General features: G+C 33.0%; 1 long non-coding RNA gene across 1 annotated transcript; it reads left to right on the forward strand.

The window, feature by feature from the left end:
• Window positions 1-5516: 5516 nt before the first annotated feature.
• Window positions 5517-6792, forward strand: LOC112727416 (uncharacterized). Its single transcript, XR_003165748.3, has 2 exons — window positions 5517-6243; window positions 6362-6792. It is a non-coding gene; the product is annotated as an uncharacterized lncRNA (long non-coding RNA).
• The last annotated feature ends 15182 nt before the right edge of the window (window positions 6793-21974 follow it).

Here is a 21974-nt window from a genome sequence, read left to right on the forward strand (position 1 = left end):
AAGACCACATATATTATTACATCTCAATATTGTTGGATAGAAAAAGCCAGATATATCATACATCGCCACAATTTGATTTTGCAGTCATATAGGACAAACATATTACTCTTCGTCACAATCCAATCTCGTAGGGCCACATATATCATCATTACAATTTTATCGGGTCATAAGGACTAAGATCCTTCATCATAGGGTCACATATGTCATTACTTTTCAATGTGATTGGACAGAAAAAGCCAACTAAATTACCCTTCCATACATTTCATTTTTCTAGGATCATAAGCATCATCAACATTATCACACAATTTTACCATCAACAAATCATTACGCAACTTTTTCAAGGGACATCTTATTTGATCCATATAGTAATAAAAATCGTCGCAAAAGAATTGAAACAATTCTACAACTAAGTTTGTCATGATGTAAAAGTCAGTCCTATATCATTCTGCAACAAATGCATTTCTCAAACGCTCAAACATACATTGTGCAAGGTAGAATTAAAATAAATTCAAAGTCCAGAGTCGCATCCAAATCATAAAAATAATAGAGAAAACAGTCCATCCCTATAACTATCAAATGGCAAAACTCAACTGTCCTTAATAACAGAAAAATAGTTGGGGAAATGAAGAAAAACCAACCTTTCCAAAACTAACTCATCCCCAAGATAATAAAAAAATAACACCAATAATCGAAAGCAAACCTTTTTCTTTTTTGGACATGAATATATTCCATAAGAGAAACGATTTGCACACAATTTTGTAAAGCACAAATTGACAATAAATTCAGTCAGTCAATTATTTTTTGTTTGTCTAACATTTTCAACAAAATAATTATCTCATCTTTCAAAGCTTGTGCAAAGCTACTTGTGGTAAGAAAAATCAGATTTTACTGTTCACTCTTTCTGATAAATTTCAAAGCATGAACAAGAAACATCAGAGAGATAAAAAATAGTATTTTGGACACGAGATCCTTCACCACATTTGGAGCCAGAAACCCTTCACCAAATTTTAAGGTCATAGGGTTTACTATCAAACTTCAATATTCATGGGTCAAAAAAAGCCAAATAACATCATTTTGCAGTATAAGGGTCAATCATATCATCATATCCAATAAACTCAGGTCATAGGGACTAAGATCCTTCACCACAATTCAAATTCATAGGGCCACACATCATTGTATCCGATATTTTCGGGTCGGGTCATAGCGACTAAGATCCTTTGCCACAATTCAATTTCATAGGGCCACACATCATTATATCTGAGTTTTTCGGGTCATAGGGACTATGATCTTTCATCACACTTCAATTTCATAGGATCACAAATTATTGTATCCGATTTTCTTGAGTCATAGGGACTAAGATACTTTGCCACAATTCAATTTTGTAGGACCACGCATATCATCTTATCCAATTCTATCACGTCATAAGGACTAAAATCCTTCATCAAAATGATTTTATCAGGTCATAAGGACTAAAATCCTTCATCACAATTCATAGGGCCACATATATGGTTACGTTTCAATATAATTGGACAGAAAAAGCCAACTATATTACCCTTCCACACATTTTAATTTTCTAGGATCATAAGCATCATGGACATTATCACACAATTTTATCATCAACAAATCATTACACAACCTTTTAAGGGACAACATGTTATATGATCCACATAGTAAAAAAATCATCGCAAAAGAATTGAAAAAATTCTGCAACTAAGTTTGTCATGCTGTAAAAGTCAATCATATATCATTCTGCGACAAATTCTTTTTCCAAAAGGCTCAAACATACATTATGCAAGGTAGAATTGAAATAAAAGTCAAAGTCCAGAAGAGAGAAAACAGTGCATCCCAGAACTATCAAATGGCAAAACTCAATTGTCTGTAATTCAATAACAGAAAAACCAACTTATCCAAAACCAATTCATTCCCACGATAACCAAGAAGTAACAACATAATAAAAAAGTAAACCCTTTTTCTTTTCTTGCACAAAAAAGTCATCTTTACAATGGATTCCGAAGTTAAGCACCAAAATGCAAAAGATTTTCGGGAGATGGGAAAGAGAAAAGGGGGGCATCTTTATAAAGAGAACCAACAACAAAAAGGGGGGAATCATCCCCATTACCGAAATGTTACCGAAACGTGCAGATAATAAAGTTTCTTCACTCACCATTGTTGATTCATACATTCTTTAAAATCCTAAACAATCAGATTTTGCAAAAGCACCAACAATTCCCCTCGCATTTACCGTAGAAATTTTGTTGAACCGAGCCTCCGAAATTCACCCACAGTAGAGCCTTGATCACATTACTCCGTTCCCATTATTCAAAGTTATAGCAGAGAAAGAAAGAACCCAGCAATTGGGAAAGAAGAAGAGAAAATAAAGAACAATAGTACCACAGAAAACCAAATTTAAGAGGAACAAGAACCGCTTATTGAGAAATCACAACCAACCTAGGAAGTGCAATTGAGGAGTGAACTTGAGAAGAGTTTCGCATTCTTATATAGGTTGTCAGTGGCGGTGTTTTAGGCTTAGTGCACTGTGTTTAGAAATTTAATAATTACATTTATAATTTTTTAATCCTTTCTAATCTTTCTTTTTTTTGTTTTTTTTTTCTTTTGTAGGTCAATGACTAATTGACTTATGCATTTATTTAAATTCCGGAAGGTCTTTTTCTTTTTTTTTTTTCATTTCTTTTGAACTTATTTATTATCACAATTAATTAATTAAATAGAGTATATTTTTGTGTAAAGCACAGGATAATACATAAAATTATATAAAATTTTTTGTTAAAAATTTAAACAAAAAATATATAGTAATTATTACTATAAATATTTTATAATTTAAAATATTAAAAATAATTAGTATTTTTAATCAATTTGAGTTAGTCGAGCCGTCATCTTATTTGTCTACTTAAGTAAGTATTTGTGGTTCGAATTCCATCTTGTGTATCGCAATTCATTTGCCAGTGATAGATCCTTAATGAATAAAACATCAATACACAGTGGATTAGTCATCGATCTGCGGAATTAGAAAATCTATTTAAAAAAACAGTATTTGTCTTTAAGCAAAACAATTTCTCATTGCTAGCAATACTTATGAAGATTTATCTTTGTTAAAATTTACTTGGAAAAATTTTATTTATTGGTATCGTATTTATTTTTGAAGTAAAAAAAAATCATATTTTATAACATGATTTTTAGATTTTCAAACTTATGGACTTGTATCGTTACAAAAGCTATTATATTGATTAAATTTTTTTTGTAATATTACCAGAACATCACCGTTGAGTATTAATTAATGTGAAGAAAAATCAATAACAATTTTTGTTATTCAATAAAATAATTCATTTGATCGAAAAATAAATTAGTATTTTCTAAATTGGTAAATACATTTTCTTTTAATTCTTACAACATTTTATTCGATAATATTTGCCATTAAAGAATAACAAATGACCACACTATCCTACAATATGATGTATAAAGTAATTTCTTATCTTAAAATTAATTATGATTAGTTAGATAAAATTTAAAATCATTTTTTTTCTTACCCAAATTTGAATTTAGATATAATTAACAACTCACCATGTTTTTAATTTCAATAACAAAATAAAATAAATTAGGTGCAAAATATATAGAATTTAATGATTTCAATTATTTAAATTTTAATTACCAAAAATTAGGTTAGAAATTAATTATAACTTAATAATCAATAATATATATTAGTATATAAATAAAAATATCTAATGTATTAATTATTTATTTTTTTGATAGGGCTAATGTATAATTTATTGAGGGTTGATTTATTGTTAAAAATTTTTTTATAAACTTTGTAATATGTGAAAATAGTAATTTTATTTTTTATTGTTATTTAAAAAATTATTTACAATTTTTTAAAATTATATAATTAACTTATTACTATTTTTCTACTAAAAAATATTAATTTATACTATTTATATATTTTTTCAATACTAATAAGTAAGTAAATATTTGTACTATTATACTTATTATCCTAGATGATGACTTAAATTACTTATTTTGTATATTAAATAAAATAAATAATATCTTGTATCATAAATTTATTAAATATTAAGAAAAAATTATGCAATAAATCATCTAAATAGTCAGTACAGAAAATAAAAAAATATTTATCATATATAATAATTTTTTATACATATAGCGTCATGTATATTTAGAATTATCTATTTTAATTATGTGAGTGATTATAGTTATTTTTACGTTTTCATTATATTAGTAAATAATATTTAAAAACTAAAAGAAAAAAAATACTTAAAAAATTTTCTTAATTTCAATAAAAAATTATCTTGTAAATATATCAAACTTTTGTATATATAATATAATATTTGTTATAACATTGACTCAAAAGAAAGCAAGATCAATCTAAGCGCATTATTAGGGTCCCAAATTCGACTTAAGTTCATTACCTTAAATCCCAATGTAGATGAAGTCCACGTATCCCCTTTCAAATCGGCTTAGATTAGATCTCTGTTGCTAATTAGGTATGGTAATGGATACTCAGAAAGAGCATGGTGGGCTCCTTTTCCATCTTTGCAAGTCTCTGTTTTATTTTCTCTTTAGAAAACGCAAATTTTTTTGAGTATCTACAGATATTTTTTGGACTTTTTGAAAAAAAAAAAGACATATTTTAATAGCGTGCAAGTTAATTTTAATTTTTTTAATAACCATATTTGTCATAACGTAATCGATAAATTATGATAACAAATACTGATTGAATATATTTTTAGTATAATATATGTTTTATTATTTTGTATGGAATAATATTAGTTTTAATTTTTATATTTTTTTATTATTGAGTATTAAAAATAAATAGTATTTATATTAGTATTTTTTTACCTTCCTCAACTCTAACTATGATTAGGCCTAAAAACTCATTCACCTCATTGAAAACAAATGAAATCTAATTAGTTTTTTTTAGGGTTAAGTATGATTTTTCTCCCTAAAATAAGGATTGAAAATTTTTTCCGTCCTAACATTTTTTTACTTACAAAATCGTCCGTAAAGTTTAACTTAGTTTTAAAATTTTTCTTTTTACTAAAATTTTAATTTTTATTACCAAAGTACTCCTAATTAAAAAAATATAAAAAAAAGAGAATGAGTTAAAGTGCTGGGGAAGGTGTAAGACCCCATATTTTAAAAATTAAATAATAAATTATTTATGATTTATTTTATTTATTTGAAAGCATATTTTTAAAAATTTTTGTATTAATTGAGTACTTTTAATTATTGATTTAAAGCTTTAGTGATTTAAAAAGTGAGGATTTTATATGTGCTAATTTAAATAATTAGATTTTGAACTTTACTTTATAATTTTAAAGAAAATTAATTTAATTATCTCTAATTAATGAATTAGAGTCTTTATTTGAAAAATAAATTGTAAGTGATAATTAAATAGTATTTTCATATATATTATTATTTGATTAAATTTGATTTCAAATTGTTATTCTATTACCTTTAAATTTATTAAAATTACTAAATTACCCAAAATCCCCAATTTCATACACGAAACCCAATCCCCAAATTGAAACCCTAACTCCTCCTATCCAACCTACACACACGTACCCCTCTAATCTGTCAACTCCTTGGTGAGCCACACTCACCCTCCCTCATGACTCACTCACCACCGCCATTTTTCTTTCCCTTTACCCCACACCCACACACATGAACAGAGACAGATTAAGAGAAAGAAAGGGAGAAAGGGAAAAGGAAAAACAGAAGCAAAGAGAGATCCGAGAGTGAGAGCTGGCGATGGGAGGCAGAGGAGAGGCGAGGGGCTGTCCCGCGCCGGCGTTGCGCCTCACCGTCCGTGAAGCCACGCGTCTTCGTCTCCCCACCACCGAATCATCGCGCCACCGTCACCGTCGGGCTGCTGTGCCACCATTGACAATGGTTCAGGGAGAAAGGAAGCGCTGCGATGAGGAACAGAACAGGAGCCCGTCGTGTTCGCTGCAATCCCGTCATCCGTGCCTTGCCGCCGCGCTGGAGTCGTCGCCGCCAACGCCAAGCCGCCATCAGTCCCTCGTTGATGAGGAAAGCGCGAACCAGAGAACGGAAGGGAAGCTTTGCCGCCGTTGAGCCACATCGCCGCTGTTGGAGGAGCCATCACCGCCAAACCCTAGCCATCACTACCGCTACTACCAGCAAGAAGAAGGGGCTAGAGCCGCTGCTGCCCTATCCGCGTTCCAATTAGGTTCAACATCAATTGCTCTGGTTTAACCTTTATTCCTTATCCCTGCTCCAATTACACGCCCTACTCTGCAAATATCTTGTTAACATGCTTGTTCTTGTTTAATCCAACTTTGGTCTATGCTCTGTTTTGAATTTCCAGAGCCATTTCTATTTCCAATTCCATTGGATTCCAATTTTCCGTATCTACAAACCTGATCACTGTTGTGGGAGCTAATGTTGTGGCTGTTCCTCCGGTTGTGATGGGGTGCAATGCCGCTGTTATCTTGACTAAAATTGTTGCGTGGCTAGTAATGGTCCAGTCAGCTGTCTCACCGTAATTCCGCTTCCGATTTCTTTTAATAGTGACACTGAGGTAGGGGATTTGTTTTAAAAAATAAATGTTTTAAGTTATGAATGCCAATAAAATTAAATGAGTAACTGCAAATGATTTATGGTTGCTTTGTGTGAATAATTGTTGGAATTGAGTTGAATCATGGTTATAGTTGGTGATTGGTTTAATGATTTAATGTAGTAATTATTGACGATGTTGTGTATTTTGAAGTTATATTTGTTGCTAGTGCTTGTTGATGATGATTTTGTGTATGAAATGTTGCTATGGTTGCTGGAAATTCATTTGATGAATCAGAATTTGAGATATGTTGTTATAGATGAAATGCTGAAGAGTGGATGCTGTGATAATATGGTTACGTTGCACCTATGATATGAAATTGTGATATATTGAATTAAGAGTTCTTGGGCAACTTTGGTTAGTCAAAAGAAAGTTAGAAATGTGGTTTTAGATGAATCCTAGGCTTGGATATAGGATTTGGTATGTGAGGTTGTTGGAAATACTTTCTGCAGAATTTCTGCAGAAATCTGCATAATTGGCAGCAGAACGAATGACATTTTGGGAGCAGTAGAGACCTAATTTTTAGATGAAACTATTTTTCTGTAAAACCTTAGTGTGTCTTGAATATTACATAAAAATTTCAGGGAATTTGGCCAAGGGGTTTGGAAGATATGATTTTTTGAAGTTTAGTGGTTGCTGCAGATTTTTCTGGTTTTCTGGTTCTACAGTACCAACTTCCAGACGCTATAACTTTTAATTTAAACAGAATTTTGAGTTGATTTCAAAAGGATTTTAAAGATCTATCAGTCTATTTTAAGTGAGTACAAGTTTCATGTTCATATCTATTTTGTACACTTAGATAAGTCACATGGAAGGTCGGTTGTTTGCTGGAAACTCTGAACTGGTTTATGAAAACAGGGCTCCACTTCCAATTGATAATTAATTAATCAAATGAAGTGATATGAACCTGAAACTTGTGGATTCTGAAACTTAGGTATGTTGACTGTAATCTCACCAAAATTTAGAAGAAATGGATTAGAATTGAATTTATTATAGATTTATCAAAAACAGGGCTGCTTGCTGTACTTTTTCTGAATTCTCTTTAGTGCAGCAGCAAATTTTATTAAGCTGGCTATCTAATTCAATTCTAATCTAAACGTGGTAAAACTTGGCTTAGAACCAAAGGATATGTACAAATTTGGTAGAATGTATGAACCTAGTTAATCAAAGTTGTGTGAGTTATCCCTAGAAAACGTTTAAAGTTAAATGGTGATGCGGAGGTACGCCTAGTTTCATGGTGATGTGGAGGTACTTTTAGCTACTTGGTGATGTGGAGGTGTGTTTAGTTGTAAGGCTATGCGGAGGCATAATGGAAAGGAAAGAAAGTAAGAAATAAAGGATGAAAAAGATACTTAAAGGGAAAGAAAAAGAATGAGGAACAAGGAATGAAATAAAAGTTGAGAATTATATTGAATGGGCCTTTGTGCCGAGTGCTAATGCGGAAGTGCCCGCCTAACTGATAGTCTAAAATTGCTAATGCGGGAATGTCCGCCTAACTGATAGCATATTGTATGTTTAATTAGACTTTTGTGCCAAACTGCTAATGCGAAAGGGCCCGCTTAATTGATAGCTTGAGATTGCTAATGCGGGAATGTTCGCCTAATTGATAGCACTGTTTCTTACTGTGATACACATTGAACTGTTATTATAATGAGGCCTAATTGACACGGGTAACCGTGATGCCAAGGTGTCTAATTGACACAGTAAACGGACCATATTCGGGGTTCACTCCGAGTAACGTCGGGTTGCGGGTAGACAACCGACGCATGAGCTCATGGCCTGCGCTAGGAATAGGCATGCATCATCTTGTTTATGTTCCTATTGCAGGTTCTCATACTTCTTGCCCTCATTGATAATATCAATTTTTTCCTTTCTGGTATTAATTATCTACATCTGGCTTCCGGTAATTCTATGAGGACTCAACTTTTTACCATTAAGATCAAATGATTTTTTTACTCAAAGAATTCACTTGAGTACTCTCACAAGTATATACTACATATCAAGGAAGAAAAGACCTGAACTGTAACTTGGTGGTGGAGCTGGAAGAAAAGGTACTGTCATTATCATCTTCATCACTTGCATTTTGCAAGTAGACCTCATCGTCGGTGGAATAAGGTTCCTCAAATGACTTGGTTTCCATTTATCTAAAGCTGTAATTGTTACAAGGAAAAAAATAACACGGTTTTGCTGCAAAAAAATTTCAGTTATTGGGTGAGACATTTATACAAACAGATAGAGTGCAATGTTAACGCCACAATTGTGAATGTGATACATACTCTAATTACTACTTCTCTACGAGCTAACACTTCACAGGACAAAATCATAAATATGGAGTTATAACTTAAAAGGTTCCAAAACCAGAAATAAGGTAACAAATACAGCAAGTATAACAGAATTTTTTATAATTATATATATAAATAAAGTAACAAATATAGCAAGTATAATAGAATCCTTTATAATTATATATATAAATAAGGTAACAAACCTCAAAGCTTGAATATCATCCTGCTCTTGTGCAGTAGATTTTCGAATTGCCTCTTCTGTAACATAAAAATCAAACACAAACGTACATGAAGTTTACGTAGATAGTTGTCTGTGAGAATTTGTCTCTGTAAATCTAACAAGCAAGTAACCTCAAACAAGAATAACTACCAGCAAGAACTTAACATCATTTGCTTAGGTAGGTAAAAAAAAGAAACAAAAAATAATACCAACATGCCACAAACAGCAAAGGGAACTTTAAAATAATTTATAATTCATCAGAGGCAGCATAGCATTTAGATATGACAGTAGCAAAAAGATAATTTTTCCATGTAAATCCATATTTCAAACAAAGGATTTTTAAAAAGGACTTTCATTTAGTTTCATGTGGGAGTCAAGAAAAAACAAGTTACTAGAGCATTTGCTAAATGAGAAAAATCATTTCTCGAACAAGTGACCTTCCAAGTCATAACTAAGAAAACCTCAGGTCACAAATTCAAATAGAACAACAAGGCAACACACAATAAACAAGTTTCAAGAGTACAATGACAAAAATAAATATTAAATACCCTTGGCAAAGGCAGAACACTACCATCCACTTGAGTAAAGCCAGTGCTTATAGAAATTCCACAATTTTGAAGCATAGGTTCATAACCATAGTTGCTGGTTTTTAGTGCCTACCAAAACAATATTTAATTGAATTACAAATTACTTGAACAGAGCAGAACAGAACAGATTCAACGTTCATCCAAGCAAATGATAATAAGTGAAAGAGCCATCGGAAGATGCAGAAGTAGCAGCCACGGAGAGAAGAAGTAGCTCGTGCGACGGAGGAAGAAGCTCGTGTTTCATTTGTGAATGGAGCTCGAAACGGTTTGAATGGGGGCTGCCACTGAGAGAGATGAGAGGGAGTAGGTTAGGTTTAATTCAACATTTTCGATAGGAATGTTTTAAATTATAGACGAATTTTTTGTCTGTAATAATTTAATAAAATGCAGTATTTTTGTTTACTTAATCACAGAAGGATTTTTTGTTGGTAATCATTTTTCACGAAAAAATTAATTTTTTCGATAGAATGATTGGCAAATTCTCTTTTTCGTCTATAATTTATACTAATTCTTTTTTTTTTTTTTTTGACAAAAAATTCTAATTCTGTCTGTATTTCCGTGGGATAAAATCTATATATTCATCTGTAATAACTATTTTTTAATAGTGTTAGCGAATTAACGATATAATACTTAGTCACCACAAGAGTATTTTTACACAGAATTATTAATCAATCATGTATGCCTTCTGATAAAAATAATATATTCAATATGGATGTTTGTTAGGTAAAAAATAAAATATTGAAAAAGAAAATTCATTACAATGGGTATATTTATTTTAACAAATATTCTTCTATTCAATAATATAAAAAGTACACTGTCCACACTAAATTACTACAAGTCCAATTTTCATCCGCAGTAGTAGAATGTCTAAATTAAAACATTTTCGGACTACAGTTCGTCAAACAAAAAATCAATGAAATACTCATACATGCCTTCTCATTTTGAAAATATTTATACATAAAAAAAATTCAACATAAAAAAAAAATAACAAAAAAGAGTTGAAATAGCAAAAGCGATAAACATGATACTTCTTATAATTTTGTTTGGCCATATATATATAAAAGACTAAAAGACTATTATTATCTAACAAAATTAATTTGTATTTATTACATTCAATTTGAATAAGTAAAAAATTATCTTATTTAAATTTAGTTCTTAATTTACATAATTTAAATTTGGCTCAATACCAAGATTCGAAAAACCGATCGGACCAGTCGAACCAGGAACCTTTGACTGTACCGATTCAGGTAATAGCAAAAATCGTCGCTTAAAAAAACTGGCAAAACTGAATCTTGGTATTGAGTCAAATTCAAATCATCTGAATTAAAGACTAAACTAAAATAAGATGATTTCTTACTTATTCAAATTGAATACAATAAATACAAATTAATTTTGTTAGATAATCATGGTCTTCTGGTCTACTATATGTAGATGACCACACAAAATTATAAGAATCATCATTTTTATCGCTCTTAGCTTGTTATTTCAACTCTTCTTTTTTTTCTTTATGTATAACAAGTATATGTAAAAATATATAAATTTTTACATTAAAAAAGATTAAACAAAAAATATATATAATAATTATTACTATAAATATTTTATAAAATTATAATTAAAATCAAAGTTTAATTATTTTTAATGTAAAAATTATTAAAAATAATTAATATTTATCTTAATTGATTTGGATTGGTTGAGTGGTCATCTCACTCGTCTACCTAAGTAAGTATTAGAGTTTCGAATACCGCCTTGTGTATGTAACAACTCATTAGCTAGCGGCAGACCCTTAATAAATGGAGCTTCAATCCGTGGAGGATTAGTTCTCGACCTGCCGAGTTGGAAAATACAGTGAAAGAAAATAGTATTTGTCTTGAGAGTAGAAAAATTCTCATTAATGACAACAATACTTATGAAGATTTGCCTTTGTTGAAATTTAACTGTGGTAGTTTTATTTATTGGTATCATATTCATTCAGGAAGTCAAACAATATGATCAACATTGTTACCGATTAAAATTTTATATTTTATGACATGATTTTCAAGTTTCTAAACTTATAAACTTATGTCATTACAAAAACTATTAGATTGATTAATATTTCTTGGTAATATTACCAAAATACCGTCGTTGACTATATTAGTTTGTGTAAAAAGAAACTATAATAACTTTTGTTATTCAATATATAATTTATTCTATTGAAAAATGAATTATTATTCCTAGATTGGTAAATATATTTTTTCAATTTTTATATCATTTTATTTGACAATAATTGCCATTAAAGAAAAAACGAATGACTACACTATCTTATAATATGATGTACAAAATAATTTTTTATTTTAAAATTAATTCTGGTTAGTAAAAAAAATTCAAAATATTTTCTTACACAAATTTAAATTTAAATTTGAATTCAGAATTGATTAACAACTCACCTTTTTTAAAATTTTAATAACAAAAACAAAATTAGTTAGTTACAAAATATTCAGCATTTAATAATTTTAATCATTTAAATTTTAATTGCCAAAAATTGAGTTAGAAATTAATTATAACTTAAAGATCGAATATATATATATATATATATATATATATATATATATATATATATATATATATATTAGTACACAAATAATAATATCTAACATATAATTTAATTTTTTTAACAGAACTAATGTATAATTTGTAGTATGTAAAAATAGTGATCTTATTTTTTATTATTATTTAAAAAAGTATTCATAATTTTTTAATTATGTAATTAACTTAATTAATAACCTTTATTATTGTTTTTCTACCTAAAAATCATCTTTGTATTAATTGTATATTTTTTTAATACTAATAAATATGTAAGTATTTGTACTATTATATTTATTGTTTTAGATAATGGCTTAAGTTACTTATTTCGTATGTTAAATAATATAAATTATATTTTATATATTAAGTTCATCAATTTATCCATATTAAGAGGAGAAAAATTATGCAATAGATCGTATATTATAAAGATTAGTTAATTTACATATAAATTATCTTTAGAAAAATAAAGAAATAATTTATCACATATAATAATCTTTGATATATGTAGTATTATGTATATATTAGGATGAACTATTTTAATTATCTGAGTGATTATTATTATTCACTTTTTCATTAAGATAGTAAATAATATTTAAAATTAAAAAAGAAAAAAAAGATAATTAGAATTTTTTTAGTTTGATTATAAAATCTGTTGGAAGTATACCTAACTTTTATATATGCTATATATAATTATATTTAATAATATAGTATTTATTACAGTAATGACTCAAAATATTAACTCAAGTGAGTAAGATCAACCTAGGTCTATTATTAGGATCCTAAATCCGAATTAAGTTCATTGTCTTAAAACCTAACGCAGATAAAGTTCAAGTGTGAAACTAGTGAAAAACAAAAAACACACACACACATATACACGTGGGAAACGAGCAAAAAACACAAAAAAAAAAAACCACACACACGTGCGAACTGCGAAATGAGCGAAAAACATACATTCATGCGAAACGAGCGAAAAACACGCACACGTGCGAAATATGCGAAAAACACACACGTGCAAAACGAGCAAAAGAAACAAACGTGCTAAATGAGCGAAAAATACGCATACGTGCGAAACGAGCGAAAAATGTGCACGGGCGAAATGAGTGAAAAACAAAAAAAATGCACACACGTGCGATACGAGTGAAAAACACACACGTGCGAAATGAACGAAAAACTCGCACGTGCAAAAAGAGCAAAAATCACAAAAAAACACCCACACGTGCGGAACAAGCGAAAAATAAAAAAAACACACACCCCGTGAGAAACGAGCGAAAACACGCACAGATGCGAAATGAGCGAAAAATATAAAAATGAAAAAAATACCCACATGTGAGCGAAACCAGCGAAAAGCAAAAAAAAAAAGCACACACGTGCGAAACCATAAAAAAGACACACATGTGCAAAACGAGCGAAAAATACGCATACGTGCGAAACGAGCGAAAAACACAAAAATAAAAAACAGACACATACACACACATGCGAAATGAGCGAAATACACACACACACACACGTGCGAAACGAGCGAAAAAGATAACAAAAATAAATAAAAAAACACACGTGAGAAACGAGCGAAAAACACTCACACACGCAAAACAGCGAAAAACAAAAAAAACCACACACCCCCGTGCGAAACTAGCAAAAAATACAAAAATGAAAAAAGACACCCACACGTGTGCGAAAGGAGCAAAAAACACGCACACGTGCGAAATGAGCAAAAAACACACACGTGCGAAACCTGCGATAAACAAAAAAAATAAAAAAAAGCACACACGTGCGAAACGATGAAAAACACGCACACGTGCGAAACGAGCGAAAAACACGCACACACACGAAAACGTGCTGAAAACACGCACACGTGTGAAAACGAGCAGAAAACACGCACACGTGCAAAAACGAGCGAAAAATACGAACACGTGCGAAATGAGTGAAAAACACGCATACGTGCGAAATGAGCGGAAAACAAAAAAAATAAAATATAAAAAAACACACACACGAGAGAACGAGCGAAAAATACACCCTTGTGTGAAAACGAGCCAAAAATAGAAAAAAACACACGTGCGAAACGAGCGAAATGTGTGAAAAACACACATACGTGCAAAATGTGCGAAAAACACACAAAAATAAAAATAAAAAAACACACACAAGCAATGAGCGAAAAATAGAAAAAAATCACACACACTTGCGAAACGAGCGAAAAACATATAGAAAATAAATAAAAAACACACGTGCGAAACGAGCGAAAAACACTGACACATGCAAAACGAGAGAAAAAAACAAAAGAAACACACACACATGCAGAACGAGCGAAAAACACACACGTGCGAAACGAGCAAAAAACACGAACACGTGCAAAAAGAGAAAAAAACACAGAAAAACACACACCCACACGTGCGAAATGAGCGAGAAACACACACACACTTGCGAAACGAGCGAAAAAAAAAAACACACGTGCAAAACGATAAAAACACCCACATGTGTGAAACGAGCGAAAAATACACAAACGTGCGATATGAGCGAAAAAAATGTATACGTGCGAAACGAGCAAAAAATACAAAAAAATAATTAAATAAAGAAAAACACTCACACGTGCGAAACAAGCAAAAAACACACACATGTGCAAACGAGCAAAAAATAGAAAAAAAAGACACACACGTACGAAATGAGCGAAAAACATAAAAAAATAGGTACAAAAATACACGTACGAAACGAGCGAAAAACACACATATGGGAAAAATGAGCGAAGAACACAAAAAAAATAAATAAAAAACTCACAAATGAGAAACAAGCGAAAAATACAAAAACATAAAAAAATAAATAAAAAACACAAACGTGCGAAAACCACTGACACATGCGAAACGAGCGAAAAAAACAAAAGAAACACACACGCGTGCGGAATGAGCGAAAAACACACACGTGCAAAACGAGCGAAAAACATGAACACGTGCAAAAAGAGGAAAAAACACAGAAAAACACACCTACACGTGCGAAATGAGCGAAAAACACGCACACGTGCGAAAAGAGAGAAAATCACAAATAAAAACACACACACGTGCAAAACCAACAAAAAACACACACGTGCAAAACGAGCAAAAAATACACGCATGCTCGAAACGAGTAAAAAACACAAAAGAACCACATACACGCGTGTGAAACGAGTGAAATATGCACACATGCGAAACGAGAAAAAAACACGTACACGTGCGAAACGAGTGAAAAACACACGCACATGCGAAACGAGCGAAAAATACTCACACGTGCGAAACCAACAGAAAACACAAAAAAACCACCCACATGCGCGATACAAGCGAAAAACACACACACGTGTGAATAGAGCGAAAAACACAAAACACACACACACACACACACACACCTATATACACGTGCGAAACGAGTCAAAAACACAAAAAAACCACACACGTGCGGAACGAGCGAAAAAACACACATACGTGTGAAACAGGCGAAAAACAAGTGCATGTGCGAAACGAGCGGAAAACACAAAAAAATCAGACACACATGCGAAATGAGCAAAAAACACACGCGTGCGAAACAAGTGAAAAATACACACATGCGAAACGAGCGAAAAACACACATACGTGCGAAATGAGCAAAAAACACACACGTGTTTTTATTTTATTTTATTATTTTTTTATATTTTTCGCTCGTTTCGCACATATGCGTGTTTTTCACTCATTTGGCACGTGTGTGTGTTTTTCGCTTGTTTCGTATATGTGGGTGTTTTTTTATCGTTTCGCACATGTGTTTTTTTATATTTTTTTTTGTGTTTTTCGCTGATTTTGCACGTGTGCGTGTTTTTCAATCATTTCACACACTTGTGTGGGTTTTTTTTGTGTTTTTCACTCGTTTCGCACGTGTGTGTTTTCTTTTATTCTTTTATTGTATTTTTTCGCTCGTTTCGCACATGCCCGTATTTTTCGCTTGTTTTCACGTGTGTGTTTTTATTTGTGTTTTTTGCTCTTTTCGCACGTGTTCGTATTTTTCACTCGTTTCGCACGTGTGTGCGTGTGTTTTTTATTCTTTTATTGTATTATTTCGCTCGTTTTGCAAATCCCCGTATTTGTCACTCGTTTTGCACGTGTGTATTTTTTTCTCATTTCTCACGTGTGTGTTTTTATTTGTGTTTTTCGCTCTTTTCGCACGTGTGCATGTTTTTCGCTCGTTTCGCACGTGTGCGTGTGTATTTTTTTGTATGTTTCACTCGTTTCAAGGAAAATACCTATTTTTATAAAAGCCATTCTAAGATTCACATTGAGAATAATGGGAACTCTTGATTTCTACTTGCATGACATACATAACTGATATATGGTTTTTGAGCCAGAGAACACACAACGCGTGAGTTTTGGAGCTTGATTGTATGGTTACATTTAACCATAAATTTCATTCCTGTGTGTTTCGCACTTCTTTTCTATGCTTGCAATCTTTACTTTGTTTCAATCTATATGTCCAAATATAGAATGTAGATACATACCCGCATATGATTGAGGCCATTATTTGAATTTTTTGCTCACTTATCCCAAATAAGCATACCTCCTACATCACCCTTGTTAGCCCCCTTGAGCCTTTTAATCCCCTTCTGTTCTATAACCACATCACTAACCTTAAGCAGAAAAACAAATTAAAAATCTCAAGTTAAATCCTTGTTTAGCTTAAGATAGAGATTGTGCATCAACTAAGTGTGGGAAAATTTATGGGAACATGGGATGAAAGGAAAAAGGTATTGAGTTAATAAAATAATCAGAAATTTGGGAGCATGCTCATGTGAAACCAAAATAATTAAAATACCATGTGCATTGAAAATATTGTTTTTATATCTCAAAAAAATTCTTTTTAATTAAATAAATAAATAAGGGGACAAAATTACCCCAATAATGAGTTTAGTAAAGAAATCAATGCACATAAAAGTAAAATCAAATTAAAATTGGTACATGAGTATGTGACACGAAAGTGGAAAAATTGGGAAGACTAGGATAATTTTAAAATTATGAAAGGGTATGTATATATTAGGTGAGATCTTAGACTAATCAAGGATTCAATTATTAGCTCACTTAGCCTCATATATATATATATATATATATCCTTACATTTACCTTTGCCCCATTACAACCTTGAAAAAGACCTCATGATGTTTGTATGTATACATTATATATTTGTTGATTGGTTAGATGAAGAACAAAGTTTTAGAAAGCATGAATAGAAAAGAATAGAGTGATTAACCCCAAACACTGAGTGACTAGAGAGTAAACACAAAATCCAGTGAGGGTTCAATAGCTCATTTCCATATATCCCTATTTAATTGTTAATTGTCTTGCAAGTTTGTGAATTCCTTTAACTCAACTCAATTGTAAAAGTGCTTTAACATGATTTAGGCTTGGCTATGCATATATGGTTCCTTGAAAGTATGAATAAAATTAACCACATGTAAGCTATATATATATATATATATATATATATATATATATATATATATATATATATATATATATATATATATAGGTGAATAGTAATTAGAATTGATGATTCATTTAGGTAGCTTGCATTTAGAATAGATTGTATTGCATAAGATTCCACCATTCTACCTTCACTCTTTCTCTTGGATTTAGCATGAGGACATGCTATTGTTTAAGTGTGGGGAGGTTGATAAACCCCTATTTTATGATTCATCTTGTGCTCAATTGAGTGTTTTTATCAATTCTTCACCCACTTATTCATGTAAATTGCATGGTTTTACTATTCCTTCCTTATTTTATGATATATGTGAAAACATGTTTCCTATGCTTTAAAAATATTAAATTTAATTATCCTTTATTACCATTCGATGCCGTGATTTGTGTGTTAAGTATTTTCAGGTTTCATAGGGCAGGAATGGCTTAGAGGACAAAAAGGAAACATACAAAAATGGAAGAAAAGCACAAAAATGGAGTTTTGAAGGAAAGACAGTGACGCGCACGCGTGGACGATGCGGACGCGTGCCTAGCGCAAAAAGGCATCGACGCGTATGCGTGACTGACGCATACGCGTGACAAGGAAAAACTCCAAATGACGCGAACGCGTGACCCACGCGCACGCGTGACGGACGCCACGTGCAGAAAATTGCAGAAGTCGCCCCCAGCGATTTCTGGACCCTTTTTCGGTCCAAATGCAAGTCCAGAAACACAGAATAGAAGCCAGAGAATGGGGGAATCAACAAGGAGAGATCATACAACATTCATATTTAAAAATTTTAGGTTTTAGATGTAGTTTTTAGAGAGAGAGAGAGAGAGAGAGAGAGAGAGAGAGAGGTTCTCTCCTCTCTCTTAGGATTTATGATTTAGGATTTTTATTATGTTTAGGCTACTTCTCTTCAATCACAGGTTCAATGTTCCTTTAATTTATTTTCTACTTTTATTTATTCTATTACTTTAATTGTTATTTATCTTTTCAATTTGGCTTATGAACCATTCATGTTAGGATTTTCTTAATTAATATAATTTGAGGTATTTTAGATTGATGATTGTTTTATTCTATTTATGATGCTTTCAATTTAATTTAAGATATTTTCCCCTTTTGGCTTTGGTTAAGTAATTGGTAACACTTGAGTCATCAAACTCAGCAGTTGATTGAAAATTAGGAATTGCTGATTGATTTGGATCGCTCTAAAGCTAGTCTTTCCACAGGAGTTGATTAGGACTTGAGGATCAAATTAATTAGTCCACTTGACTTTCCTTTATTTAGTAAGGGTTAACTAAGTGGGAGCAGAATCCAATTCTCATCACACCTAATAAGGATAACTAGGATAGGATTTTCAGTTCTCATACCTTGCCAAGAGATTTTCTAATTATTAATTTATTCTTCTTGCCATTTAAAATTACTTGTTCCTTATTCCAGAAACCCAAAAATTATACCTTTTTCCATAACCAATAATAAATCATACCTCCCTGCAATTCCTTGAGAAGACGACCCGATGTTTAAATACTTCGGTTATAAATTTTATTGGGTTTTGTTACTTATGACAACCAAATTTTTGTACGAAAGGATTCTCTGTTGGTTTAGAAACTATACTTACAACGCGAATATATTTTTTATAAAAATTCTTTACTGACAGCAGAAATCCGTTCGTCAAAATGGCGCCGTTGCCGGGGAATTGCAAGCGTGTGCCTTATTATTGGTTATTGTAAATATTTTATTTTGCTTGTTTATTTGCTTTTATTTTTGTTTTTAATTTTTATTAGCTACTATGAGTTCTCACCCTCGTCGCTTTGAGTTTGGTTCTAATATTGTTGAAAAGAATGGAAGCTATAACAGGAACATGCATCAAGGTCGAAACAATCAAAGATGGAAAGAGCCACGAGGATCTGATCAACCCTTTCGGCAACAACACCTTCCAAGATACCATGGACAACGACCATTCTACAATGCAGGCCAAGACAATAGTCATGGTGGACCTCTTCGTGACAACCAACACCCACCAGTATACTATGGTCAAGAGCCATTCCGAGGTGCATACCAAGATGATAGATATGGTGGATCCCCTTGTAGTTACCAACAAGCCCCATCATATGCCTATGAACCACCTCCTCAACATAGCTATGAACCACCATACTCACAAGCTACCCATTACCATTCACCTCCATATGACCCTAACCCTTACCCACCCCAATTCCATTCCAATTACTCCCAAGAACCACCACTTCCATATGCACCAGGTCCATATCTATCGACCAGAGAATCACAGGAGCGTCTCAAGGAAACAGTGAATAAATTTCATGCAACCCTTCACCAATTGAATCAAGCGATAAATCGATTACCTTTCCGACGTTCGGACACTCAAGGAACCCCCATGGCTTCATGTGGACAATCTAATGAAGAACGTAGCATGAAGGAGATACTAGAAACTCCAGTGGACAGTGCGGAGCATGACTTTGTACTGGAACAAGTGGAGGAAGCCTAAATTATCGAAGAAGAAGAATTGGTTGAAGACTTAGGAGATGCTGAACCTCCATGGGAATCCAGAATTGTGGAAAATTCTGCCAAGCAGTTTTCAATCGATGCTAAGGAGGATAGTGCACAACCCCCAAAGCATGTATCTTATGAAGAACTAGACGGAACAACTCAAGAAGCGAGTTTCCTTGATGATGATAATCACGAGTCAAGTTCTCCTGGTAATGAACTTGCATCCGTAAGTGAATTCTTTGAGATTGAAGAATTTTCCCTAAGTGAATGCAAAGATGATGCGGAGGTAGACTTTTCTCAACCTCCGATTTATGACTTCAGTGATGAGGAAGATATCGAAGACTGTGATCAAGACGTGGTTGCAGATGAAGAAGATTGCAAAGAAGTGGAGGAATTCACAGAAGAATACAAGGGAGTAGAGCTTGCAAAACCACTGGAAACACCTATCCCAAGGCTATTACCACCCAATACAAACTTCAAGTGGGTAAAATCCTTAGCCTTTATCTTTACTTTTCCACTTGAATATGGTTTGCTTGAAACAGATGGCCAGCTTAGAACTCTTTGCGGCTTTAAGAGTAAGAGGGAAATGGTTCGTACTCAGAGTTGGTATGCAAGATTCAATAAGGTTCCACGCTTCAATTTGAAGTGCAAAGATTGGTATCAAGTTCGATTGAATGGGTCTCGGAAGATGTTTGGTCGTCTTAATGAGAATTCAAATTCCATACTACCCGGCTGGAAAAATATAGATCGAGACAAAGGCGGGTATAAAAGCAAGGTTTGGGATCCTGGAATCTATTATAACATTCAACACCTCGGGAGCCTGAAAACCTGTTTGAAACTGCTCAAGGGCTCTACATGCCTAGTTTGGGATCCCGGAGGCTACTGGAATTTGGAGATTTTTGGATGAGTTCAAGCACAAACCACCATAGCAGGAAGCTCATCAAATGTCCAACTTAAGGACTTTAACTAAAAGTGCTAGGTGGGAGACAACCCACCATGGTATGATCGTTCCTTTTCAATTTTAATTTAATTTCGTTCTGTTTGTTTTTAAGTTTTATCTTATTCTATTTTTATTGAACCTGGAATTATTCATAACATCCATATCAGCATTGCATTTTGCATTTTGCATATTCAAAAAAAAAAAGCACCCCACGCATGTGCATGGGCCATGCGTGGGCGTCGAGTCGAAATCGACGTAACAATCCAACGCCCAGAAAGTTGGGCTGGAATCGTGCGGCTATCATGCGTTAGGCACAAATTGGGCCACGCGATCGCGTCAGTGACGCGAACGCGTCACTTTCACTTCACACACACCACGCGAAAGCGTGGGCGACGCGTACGCGTCGCGTGAATATTATTGCCCCCTAAACAGAAACAGAGAGTTGCGCCAAAACGACGCTGGAATTATGCGTTTAGCACAATTTTGAGTGATGCGTACGCGTGCCTCACGCGTACGCGTCACTTTCATTATCCCTCAATCACGCGATCGCGTCAATGACGTGTTCGCGTCATTGCCTTTCCGCCCTAACCACGTGTTCGCGTAACCCACGCGTCCGCGTGGATTTAAATACACTTACCCCCTTCGACACAGAACCCTAACCATTTCGCATCCCTTTTTCCCCCCAACCCCTCAGCACCTCTCTTCTCCCTCCTCTGCAACCACCACCGCCGCCAACCCACCCAGCACCGCCGTGCCGCGCCCTACCACCGCGCCGCCCTCGCCAAAACCCTTCCCTTCCTTTCCTTCTCTCCTCTTCCTTCCCTTCTCCCCT

This window comes from Arachis hypogaea, chromosome 12, assembly GCF_003086295.3.
Source record: "Arachis hypogaea cultivar Tifrunner chromosome 12, arahy.Tifrunner.gnm2.J5K5, whole genome shotgun sequence".
NCBI classification, from domain to species: Eukaryota; Viridiplantae; Streptophyta; class Magnoliopsida; order Fabales; family Fabaceae; genus Arachis; species Arachis hypogaea.